Genomic DNA, 10,416 nt, shown 5'->3' on the forward strand with positions numbered 1-10,416 from the left:
TCAAGATTATCTCTAAAAAATTCTTTAGCAAGAATTCTCCAGAGTTTTCTCTCAAGGATTAGGATTTCGGTCCTTTACAATGGTGCATGCCTTCTCTATTTATAGAGAAGGATGCAGAATACTATCCCACATATTTTGGGTAGTTACTCTTTCGTGAATACAAATAAATGGCTTTAAATGCCAATAATCAGATATTAAAGGAAACGTCCCCCAAAGATCAGGGGGCGTATAACTGTATTAAATAATATCCCACAATTCTTGGGGATTTACATCAACTAATGAGGACTACATCTCATAGTTATTACACTTGTAGATACTCAAGGTGGTTATGGCGTATCTTCAAGTCTCCAGCATTTCTGGTCTCATGTCATTGTGCGAGCCACTGACATCTCCCGAGCTAACGTTTCTTTCGAGATGGGATATCGAGCTCAAGAACCATGCTCCGAAGTTCCTGAAGATGAAAGTGTTCTCGGAGCTACCTTTCGAGATCGAGGTCATTTCGAGATCACCGCTTTCGAAATTATACATCATACTTTGCAGGCTCGACTTACAATCCTAGATCACTAATCCTCACGAGACCATTTGTTGCGAACTCAGCTTTCGAGGTCATATTTACTATGGCTCGAAATCTGGGTATAACATTTTGCCCCCTCAAAAGTATTTGTTCGAACCCTAAGAGAAGGAAACTTTTGAACTACTCTTTTCGGGAACCATACCGTCACACTCTTGAAAATGGTCACGTGCCAGGTGGGTATTGCTCACTTTAGGTACTTGAGTACCTTGGGAACACGCCCACGATCGTTCATCTGACAACTTTTCGGCGCCATCATGTCACCGATTCCCATCCATTCGATCTGTTGAGGAATTTAATCAACGCTCCTGATTAATTTAATTTTCCCACCTATATATACAAGACTCCCTCTTCGTCTTCTTCACATTTGTTCATCACAAGCCAGAAAAAAGAAAAACACCCCCTAAACTTCTTTCCACAGTTTATCCTCATTGCATGTTTTCTAGGCCGAAAAAACAAAAGAATCCTGGTTTGTACGAGTCAGTGAGTTCTTTCTTGCAACCTCTTCTCCACTCGACGATTTCGCTGCAATCACCATCACTGTGTAAGTACGCCATTTTTGTTGTTCTTTTTATACTGTGTTTGCTGTGTATGTTAGTATATGTTCTTAGCATGATGCGATAGGAGGTTTTGAACCGATAGGTTTTTAGGCTTTCTGGACTTTCACTCTGGATGTTCGTCTCTGGTTTATACCCAGTTTCGACGTTTGAATGTGGTTCCCATTTTCTGGGTTTTGAAATTCTTAGGCAGCGTTTCTTGTACATTAAGCTTTCGGATAAAAACATGGGCTTTGACAAATACACGAAACCCAAAAACGCTTTTCTTGGCTAACCGCCACTCTCCTTTCCCTTGAATTTCGGGACTTTAAAAAAAAATCATCCACGCCCGTTTTCCTTTCCTGTGGAACACGCGCTCTGATCCCTTAATGAGGGTCTAAATACTTAGTTTCTTGTCCTTAGATCTCCGAGCTCATCCATCGAGCTCGTGATTCTTGCATGCATGGCCCTCACCATTTTTTCTTTCTCGTTAGATGTCACAGAATCCGGAAAGACGGTGGGGGTCATTACGAGCAATCCCTTACGAGCCCGGAATCGGTCTTTGCCCGGAACCAACGTCGGATTACAGAATACGAGATCGCACGCGAGCAAGAAGACATTCGAGCCCACTATCGTCGCCAGATAGACGAGGTCATCGAAAAGAAGAGAAGGGTTCTTCGGGAAGCCATCTATCCGGAGCCTAACCCAGGACCTAGGCCAGTTCCCCTCGACCCTGCGTTAAAAGTCACGGTAGCATACCACCCGAGGGAACTTCAGTTTTCCTTAATGGCGGAGCCTTCGTCTTCGCAGCCTAGGAGGGAGATGTTTGAAGCCGAATTCTACCAGAGCTCGGTTACCACCTCCGACCAGATAACTGACATCCTGGCCATCCATGGCCTTAGCTCGTTGGACACACTGAAGTGTCGAGCTCCGACAAGGCATGAACGGAGCTGTTTCGCTCCTGGGGGCCGCGATTCCAGTGTGAAATACGCGGCCTGGAGCCAGGAACATATAAGGGCAGGAGCTTTGCTGCCCCTGAAGTCCTTTTTCAGAGACTTCATCGATTTCGTTGGGTTGGCTCCATTCCAACTCAACACCAACTCATACAGGGTGCTGTCTGCCCTGAGGTCCTTATTCCACGAGCTGGGGTGGATAGGACCTTCACCCCAAGAGATTTTATATCTCTTTTGTTTGAAGAGTAATCCCTCCCGAGCTCGGGGAGGAGATGGTTTCTACTATCTTTCGAGCTACCCCAAAGAGACAAAGATCTTTGAAGATCTCCCGAACCACCCCCCTGACTTCAAGAAGGCTTTTTTCTGGACAGACGGTCTGTTCCCGTCTCGACATCATTCGTTTAGGCGGATTCGTAAGTATTCTCGTTACTTTCTATTTTTGAGCTCGAATTTTTAGCCCTTGAATCCATGTTTGGTTGAAGTGTATCTCGCCTTTCAGCTAACTTTCAGCGTCCCACCCCTGACGAGACAATGAAGGAGCACAGAGAGAGCCTGCTCCGACTCCCTTACGGCAGGAGATCTCTCTCATTTCTGCTACATGAGGACAAGCTGCGAGCTTGTGGGTTGTTGGGACAGGGCCAGTCAACCTCTGACTGGTCCAGTAAAAAATATGAACGCTGGGAGGAAGTGCCACTGCCCACAGGCATCCTTCCTCCGAGGAGAGAAAGGAAAGCATCTCTCCCAACTCGCTCGAGAAGTCCTCGGTCGGGAAATGAGGCCAATGACGAAGCTTCGAGTTCGGACTCCGGAGGAGGTAAAACCCTTCCTACTTCGCGAATGTGGTCCCCCACTCTGTTAAAACACAGGCCCAATAGACTAGTCTCGTGCCCACAGGATAGATACCACTTCTACATATGGAGTTGGGTAGATGACTGCGTCCATAGGTTTTATAGTGGGCTCGGGAAATATGATACCATGTACACCACGGACGAGGTGTGGAATGAGATAGCGGTGAAGTATGGGACCAATGACTATAGGGACCTCTCGAGGTTGTCACCAAATTATAGGGAAGGCACTCCCCCCGCCTCTTCTGAAGACGGGGGAATTTCATGGTCCCCAAGCTCGAGCTCGGGGAAGAGTCCCAGTTAGGTTTTTTCTTTAACTGGTTTACATCTTTTCCCAAAGTTATTATCATTGTTTAACTCATTGCCATTATGCAGGTGCCATGAATCCCGACCTCGACGCCGTGCTCTTTAGTGATGGGGGAGCTGGCGCCCAGAAGAGCAAACACCCGAGGATACCAAAGAGGCCCGACCGACAGTCCAAGGTATCTAAACGTCACGAGACGACTCCCACGGCCCAGATCACTGCGGACACCTCCAAGGAGCCGACTGCCCAGGTCGATGGGTCAGGCTCTACTGCATCCATCTCGCAGCTTCCCACCGAGACCCGGTTAATAGTTGCTCGGCCTCCGAAGAAACCTTCTACCTCAACGGTTCAGCTGCCAACGGCCCGAACTCATACTGAGGAATATGTACTTGATGGCGCCGCTGGGGCAGAAGGGGCGCTTCTCAGCTCGGACGTCCTTTCTCGGGTGGGTCAGAGCTTTTCTGGCTTTGGTGCCGACCACTGGGACCTCGTGCGCAAGGCCTCGGACTGCAACACTCTTTATGAGAAGAGTATCGAACTCTCCGCCGCGGTAGCCTTCTCATTTCTGTTTAGAGTATTTATGTCTTAGAGTATTTATGTCTCTGATTATAATTCTGATTCATTCTTTGTGTTTCAGGCCCTTGTTGTTTCAGCGCAACTCAACTACAAGCTGACCAACGAGGTGCAAACGAGCTTATCTCTGGCTCAAAATTCAAAGGATCTCGAGCTGAAGATGGTTGACGAGCTCAAAGACTCGAAGTCTGAAATTGAAAAATTGAAGACCCGTCTCGAGGAGCTTGAAAAGTCGAACGCTGAGCTCGAGAAGGCCAAAGCCAAGCTCGAAGAGGAGAAGTCTGCCACCTTCGATTTCATGGAGAGCGAGAAGACCCGCCTCCTGAATGAGTCTAAGGAGCAGAGGGAGAAAGCGGTCGACCAGGCCATGTACAAACTTTGGGCCGACAATGCCGATCTTGACACCAGCTTCCTGGGTCCTCTCGAAGCCACATATGTTGAGCGGTGGAATGCCCGTCTTTTGGCAAGTACAGCTGCTCGAGAGGTGGCCCAGCAAGATAGTCATGCTATTCGTCCTGGAGGGTCTGGTGATATTGATGCTGAGAAGGCCAAGGATACTCCTCTTCCTTAAATCCGATCTCGAAGAGATCAGTTATCGGGGCTGCGTCCCCTCATTCTTGTAACTATTTAAATTTGTGCCCACGGGGCTGACACAATTTCTTTAACTTTTTCTATTATATGCTTTACATTTCTTGGCTCGAAATATTTTGCATTTTTCTTGCATTGATGAGTTATGTTTATTTAATTCATACAAACATAGTTTAGATTTAGGCTCGAAATTCGATGCATTCATGCATAGTTTATTCGAATTATCCGCTTCCAACCTCGTTATTTATCAAGGTCGGATACTACTTTAACCATGAACTGAAAAGTACTTATATGGCATGTAATATGAATGATTTGGTTATGTCCAAATACTTTATATTTTTGATAACTCGGTTACGTCCGAACTATCTAAGATCGCGTACTTGGTTATGTCCAAATACTTTATATTTTTGATAACTCGGTTATGTCCGAACTATCTAAGATCGCGTACTTGGTTATGTCCAAATACATACAAACATAAAAGTACTTGGTTATTTAATTCATACAAACATAGTTCAGATTTAGGCTCTAAATTCGATGCATTCATGCATAGTTTATTCGAATTATCCGCTTCCAACCTCGTTATTTATCAAGGTCGGATATTACTTTAACCATGAACTGAAAAGTACTTATATGGCATGTAATATGAATGATTTGGTTATGTCCAAATACTTTATATTTTTGATAACTCGGTTACGTCCGAACTATCTAAGATCGCGTACTTGGTTATGTCCAAATACTTTATATTTTTGATAACTCGGTTATGTCCGAACTATCTAAGATCGCGTACTTGGTTATGTCCAAATACCTTGTACGTTTTTGATAACTCGGTTAAGTCCGAACTATCTGAGCTCGCGTATTTGGTTATTTCCAAATACTTCATGTTTTATTTATTACTTTTTATTTTTTAAGCTGGTGGTATGTATGCCAATGATGCCCCCTTAATATCCTATGAGTGTGACCATACGTTATTAACTTAAGAGAGATTGCAAAAATAAAAAATAAATTACATGCGGAACAAAGTAGACATGTCATTCAAAAATAAAGAAACATAGACAGAAAATCATGGTTACACGCAACACTTTTCCTATACTATTGATAATAAGGTCTAAGGTGTTCGCCATTCCATGCTCGTGGTATCAGGCTCCCATCTAATCTTGCCAGTTTGTATACGCCAGGGCGGATGACTGATTCTATCTGGTATGGTCCTTCCCAGTTTGGCCCGAGTACTCCTGCTGCTGGATCTCGAGTTGCTAAGAATACGCGTCTCAATACCAGATCTCCTATTCCGAACTTTCGATCTCGAACCCTTTTATTGAAATATCTCGTGGTTCGTTGCTGGTAAGCAGCATTTCTCAGCTGAGCCTCCTCCCTTTTTTCTTCGATCAAGTCTAGGGTTTCTTCGAGCTGAGTATGATTGGAGCTCTGGTCGTAAATCTGAGTTCGAATCGTTGGAATTTCGACCTCAATGGGCAACATTGCCTTGCAGCCGTATGCTAGAGAAAATGGGGTATGTCCAGTTGATGTCCGAGCTGTAGTTCTATATCCCCAAAGGACTTGAGGTAACTCCTCAGGCCATCGTCCCTTTGCTTCTTCCAACTTTTTCTTCAAAGAACTTTTGAGAGTTTTATTAACGGCTTCGACCTAACCATTCGCCTGAGGGTGAGCCACTGACGAAAAGCTCTTTATTATACCGTTCTTGTTACAAAAGTTGGTAAATAAGTCGCAATCAAACTGGGTTCCGTTGTCAGATACAATCTTTCTTGGCACTCCATATCGGCACACGATGTTCTTTATCACGAAATCTAGGATCTTCTTCGAAGTTATGGTCGCCAATGGTTCAGCCTCCGTCCATTTTGTGAAGTAATCAACCGCGACCACAGCATACTTTACTCCTCCTTTGCCAGTTGGGAGCGAGCCTATGAGGTCGATCCCCCACACTGCAAAAGGCCATGGGGATGTCAACATGGTCAGTTCGGAAGGTGGAGCTCGGGGTATCGTGGCGAATCTCTGGCATTTGTCGCACTTTTTCACGTACTCGAAAGAGTCCGTTTTAATGGTTGGCCAGAAATATCCTTGGCGTATAATCTTCTTGGATAGGCTATGCCCCCCGGTATGATCTCCGCAGAACCCTTCATGAATTTCTTCAATAATCTTCTTTGCTTCGGGGGGAGTCACACATCTGAGCAATGGCATGGAATACCCTCTTCTGTATAGCCTTCCATCCAGGATGGTGTAACGAGGAAGTTGATACATTAGTTTCCGAGCCTGATTTCGATCTTTTGGAAGAATTCCATTTTCGAGGTACTCAACGATCGGGCTCATCCAGGTCGGTTCTGTCTCGATCATACACACATCTTCCTTGTCTGGCTCAGTAATGCTGGGTGCTGACAGGTGTTCTACGGGTACAACATTCAGCTCCTCATTTTCGGCGGAAGTGGCGAGCCGAGCTAAGGCATCTGCATTTGAGTTTTGTTCTCGGGGAACCTGTTCGATCGCATAAAACTCGAAAAACTCCAATGCGGATTTTGCCTTCTCCAGATAAGCTGCCATTTTTGTGCCACGAGCCTGGTATTCTCCCAAGATTTGATTTACCACGAGCTGGGAGTCGCTGTAACAATGTATAGCTTTGGCCTTGAGCTCCTTTGCTATTCGTAGTCCCGCAAGTAAAGCCTCATACTCAGCTTCATTATTAGATGCTTTAAAGCCGAACCTTAAAGCAGAGTGAAATTTTCTCCCTGCAGGAGTGATCAGAATAACTCCTTCCCCTGCTCCATTTTCATTTGACGACCCGTCGACGTAAAGTTTCCACAGCTCGTGGGCCGTGGTCATTACCTCGTCGTCGGCTGTACCGGTGCAATCCACTATAAAATCCGCCAACGCTTGTGCCTTAATGGTTGTTCTCGGATGGTAGGTGATCTCGAACTGTCCGAGCTCAACAGCCCATTTAAGGAGTCGACCAGACGCCTCTGGTTTGGACAAGACTTGCCTTAGTGGTTGATCTGTTAGTACATGGATAGGATGCGCTTGAAAGTAAGGGCGGAGCTTGCGAGATGAGTGGATTAGGCTGAGGGCGAGCTTCTCCATCAGTGGATATCTTGACTCTGCCCCCAGTAATCTTTTACTGATGTAGTAGACGGGTTTCTGTATTCTCTCTTCTTCTCGAACTAGCACCGCGCTTATCGCGTGTTCAGTTGTTGAGAGGTATAGGAACAGTACTTCTCCCGTCTCAGGCTTCGATAGGATGGGTGGTTCGGCTAAGTGCCTTTTGAGCTCCTGAAAGTCTAGTTCGCACTCATCTGTCCATTCGAACTTCTTACTTCCTTTCAATAAGTTGAAGAATGGGAGACCGCGGTCCGTTGACTTCGAAATGAACCTGCCCAGAGCTGCCATCCTGCCAGTCAAGCTTTGAACATCTTTATGCTTCCGAGGTGAAGGCATATCGATCAGGGCCTTTATTTTATCGGGATTAGCCTCGATTCCACGAGAGTTGACAATGAAACCCAGAAATTTCCCTGAAGACACCCCAAAAGTGCACTTCTGAGGATTCAACTTCATGTTGTACTTTCTGAGCACGCCAAAGCACTCTTTGATGTCATCAACATGGTTTTTTTTAAGTTGAGACTTTACAAGCATGTCATCAACATAAACTTCCATGTTGTTCCCTATTTGCTCTGAGAACATCATGTTTACGAGCCGCTGGTACGTGGCTCCGGCATTCTTGAGTCCGAATGGCATGACATTGTAGCAGTAGAGCCCTTTATCTGTGATGAAGCTCGTATGCTCTTGGTCGGGGGCATGCATGGGAATCTGGTTATATCCAGAATAAGCATCCATGAACGACATCAGACCATGCCCCGCCGTGGCGTCTACGAGCTGGTCAATTCTCGGCAGGGGAAAACAGTCTTTCGGGCAGGCCTTGTTGAGGTCTGAGTAGTCAATGCACGTTCTCCACGTCCCATTGGGTTTCGGGACTAACACTGGATTGGCCACCCAGTCCGAGTAAAAAGCGTCCCTTATGAAATTATTTGCTTTCAGCCTGTCCACCTCCTCCTTTAGTGCTTTCTTTCTGTCTTCATCCAGCTACCTTCGCTTTTGCTGCTTCAGGGGAAAGCTTTTGTCTATATTCAATGCGTGGCTCGCTACATTAGGGCTTATTCCCACCATGTCAGAGTGTGACCACGCGAAGACATCCTGGTTTTTCTTCAGAAAGCAAATTAATTGCTATTTTGATTCGTCTTGGAGGTGTTTCCCGACCTTCACTTTCTTTGAGGGATCAGCTTCCTCGAGCTGAACCTCTTCGAGCTCTTCCAAAGGTTGGAGGTCAACCTTCTCCTCAATCCTCGGATCGATCTCCTCATCAATTTCTAAAACTGTCCCATCTTTATTCTGTATGACAACGAGTGCTTGCGCGCTCGTTTGTTTCTTTCCCCTTAAGGAAATGCTGTAGCATTCCCTTCCTGCCAGTTGATCTCCTTTCAATGTTCCGACTCCGCTTGGAGTTGGGAACTTAAGGGCTAGATGCCTTACAGATGAAACTGCCCCCAGCCCGACCAGGGCGGGTCTCCCGAGCAATACATTGTAGGCAGATGGTAACTCTACTACCACGAACTCCATCATCTTGGTTACCGAGACTGGATAGTCTCCCAAGGTTACAGGGAGTTCGATGGACCCCATACAGGCGGTTCCTTCTCCAGAAAAGTCGTACAACGTGGTTGCACAAGCCTTCAGGTCGCGAAGGGAGAGTCCCATTTTTTCTAGTGTTGCTCTATAAAGAATGTTAACTGAGCTCCCATTGTCTATGAGAACTCGGCGCACTCTTTTGTTGGCAAGCTGTAGGGTGATGACAAGTGGATCATGATGAGGGAACTGGACATGGGAGGCATCCTCCTCGGTGAAGGTTATAGGCTGAGTTTCAACCCTTTGGCTTTTTGGTGCCCTTGGTTCGGGTTCATAAGGAGACCCGTCCCCTGTCTTCAGCTCATTCACATATCGCTTTTGAGCGTTTCTGCCCCCTCCTGCGAGATGAGGACCTCCCGAGATGGTTATTACGTCCTCTCCATCTATCGGTGGAGGCCTGTCTTCATCCCGAGATCGGGAGTTATTATTCTGTGCTGCCGGAAGCGCGGCTACTCTCTGGCTGGCAGTAGCCTGTCCAGTATTCTGGTTTTTGACATACTGCCGGAAATAACCTCTCGAGATCAACCCTTCGATCTCGTCCTTCAGCTGTCGGCACTCATCAGTTGTGTGTCCAGTGTCCCTATGAAACCGACAATACTTGCTGGAATCCCTCTTGGACTTTTGATTCCTCATAGGGTCCGGACGCCTGAAGGGGACCTGGTTTTCATTAGCCAGGTATATGTTTTCCCGAGACTCGTTGAGCTCGGTGTGCACTTTATATACGGAGAAATATCTTTCTCCTTTTTTCTTCTTTCCTCCATCAGCCTCGGGATTATTTCCCTCGCTCTTTTTCCTCTTGGAGGGATTCTCCGAGGTAGGAGCTGCTGGGTCAGCCGAGGTTGAGGCGGAGTTAATGTTTATCGTTGTAGTTTCGGTCTGCGAGGTCGCCTTGAGCGTTGACCTCGCCTCCTCTACATTGAAAAATCTCTGCGCACGTCTGTTAAACTCGGTTATCGACCTCACCGGTTTCCCTTGCATGTCATCCCAAAGGGGACTCCCGGGTAAAACACCAGCTCGGATGGCCATTAGGTGCCCACTGTCATCCACATCTCGAGCCCGGGCGACCTCTAGATTAAATCTTGTCAGGTAGCTCTTCAGTGTTTAGCCCGGCTGTTGTCGGACGTTGGTCAAAGTGGATGCCTCTGGTCTGACTCCCATCATAGCCCGGAACTGCTTCTTGAAGTCCCTAGACAACTGATCCCATGAGGTTATCGAGTGTCTCTTGTACTTCTCGAACCAACTCTTGGCAGGTCCGGCTAACGACGTTGGAAACAACATGCATCTGAGCTCGTAGCCCACATTACTAGCTCTCATGATAGTGTTGAATGTACTCAAGTGGCTACATGGGTCAGTTTTTCCCTCAAATGCT

The sequence above is a fragment of the Humulus lupulus genome, chromosome 2 (assembly GCF_963169125.1).
Source record: "Humulus lupulus chromosome 2, drHumLupu1.1, whole genome shotgun sequence".
Taxonomy (NCBI): Eukaryota; Viridiplantae; Streptophyta; class Magnoliopsida; order Rosales; family Cannabaceae; genus Humulus; species Humulus lupulus.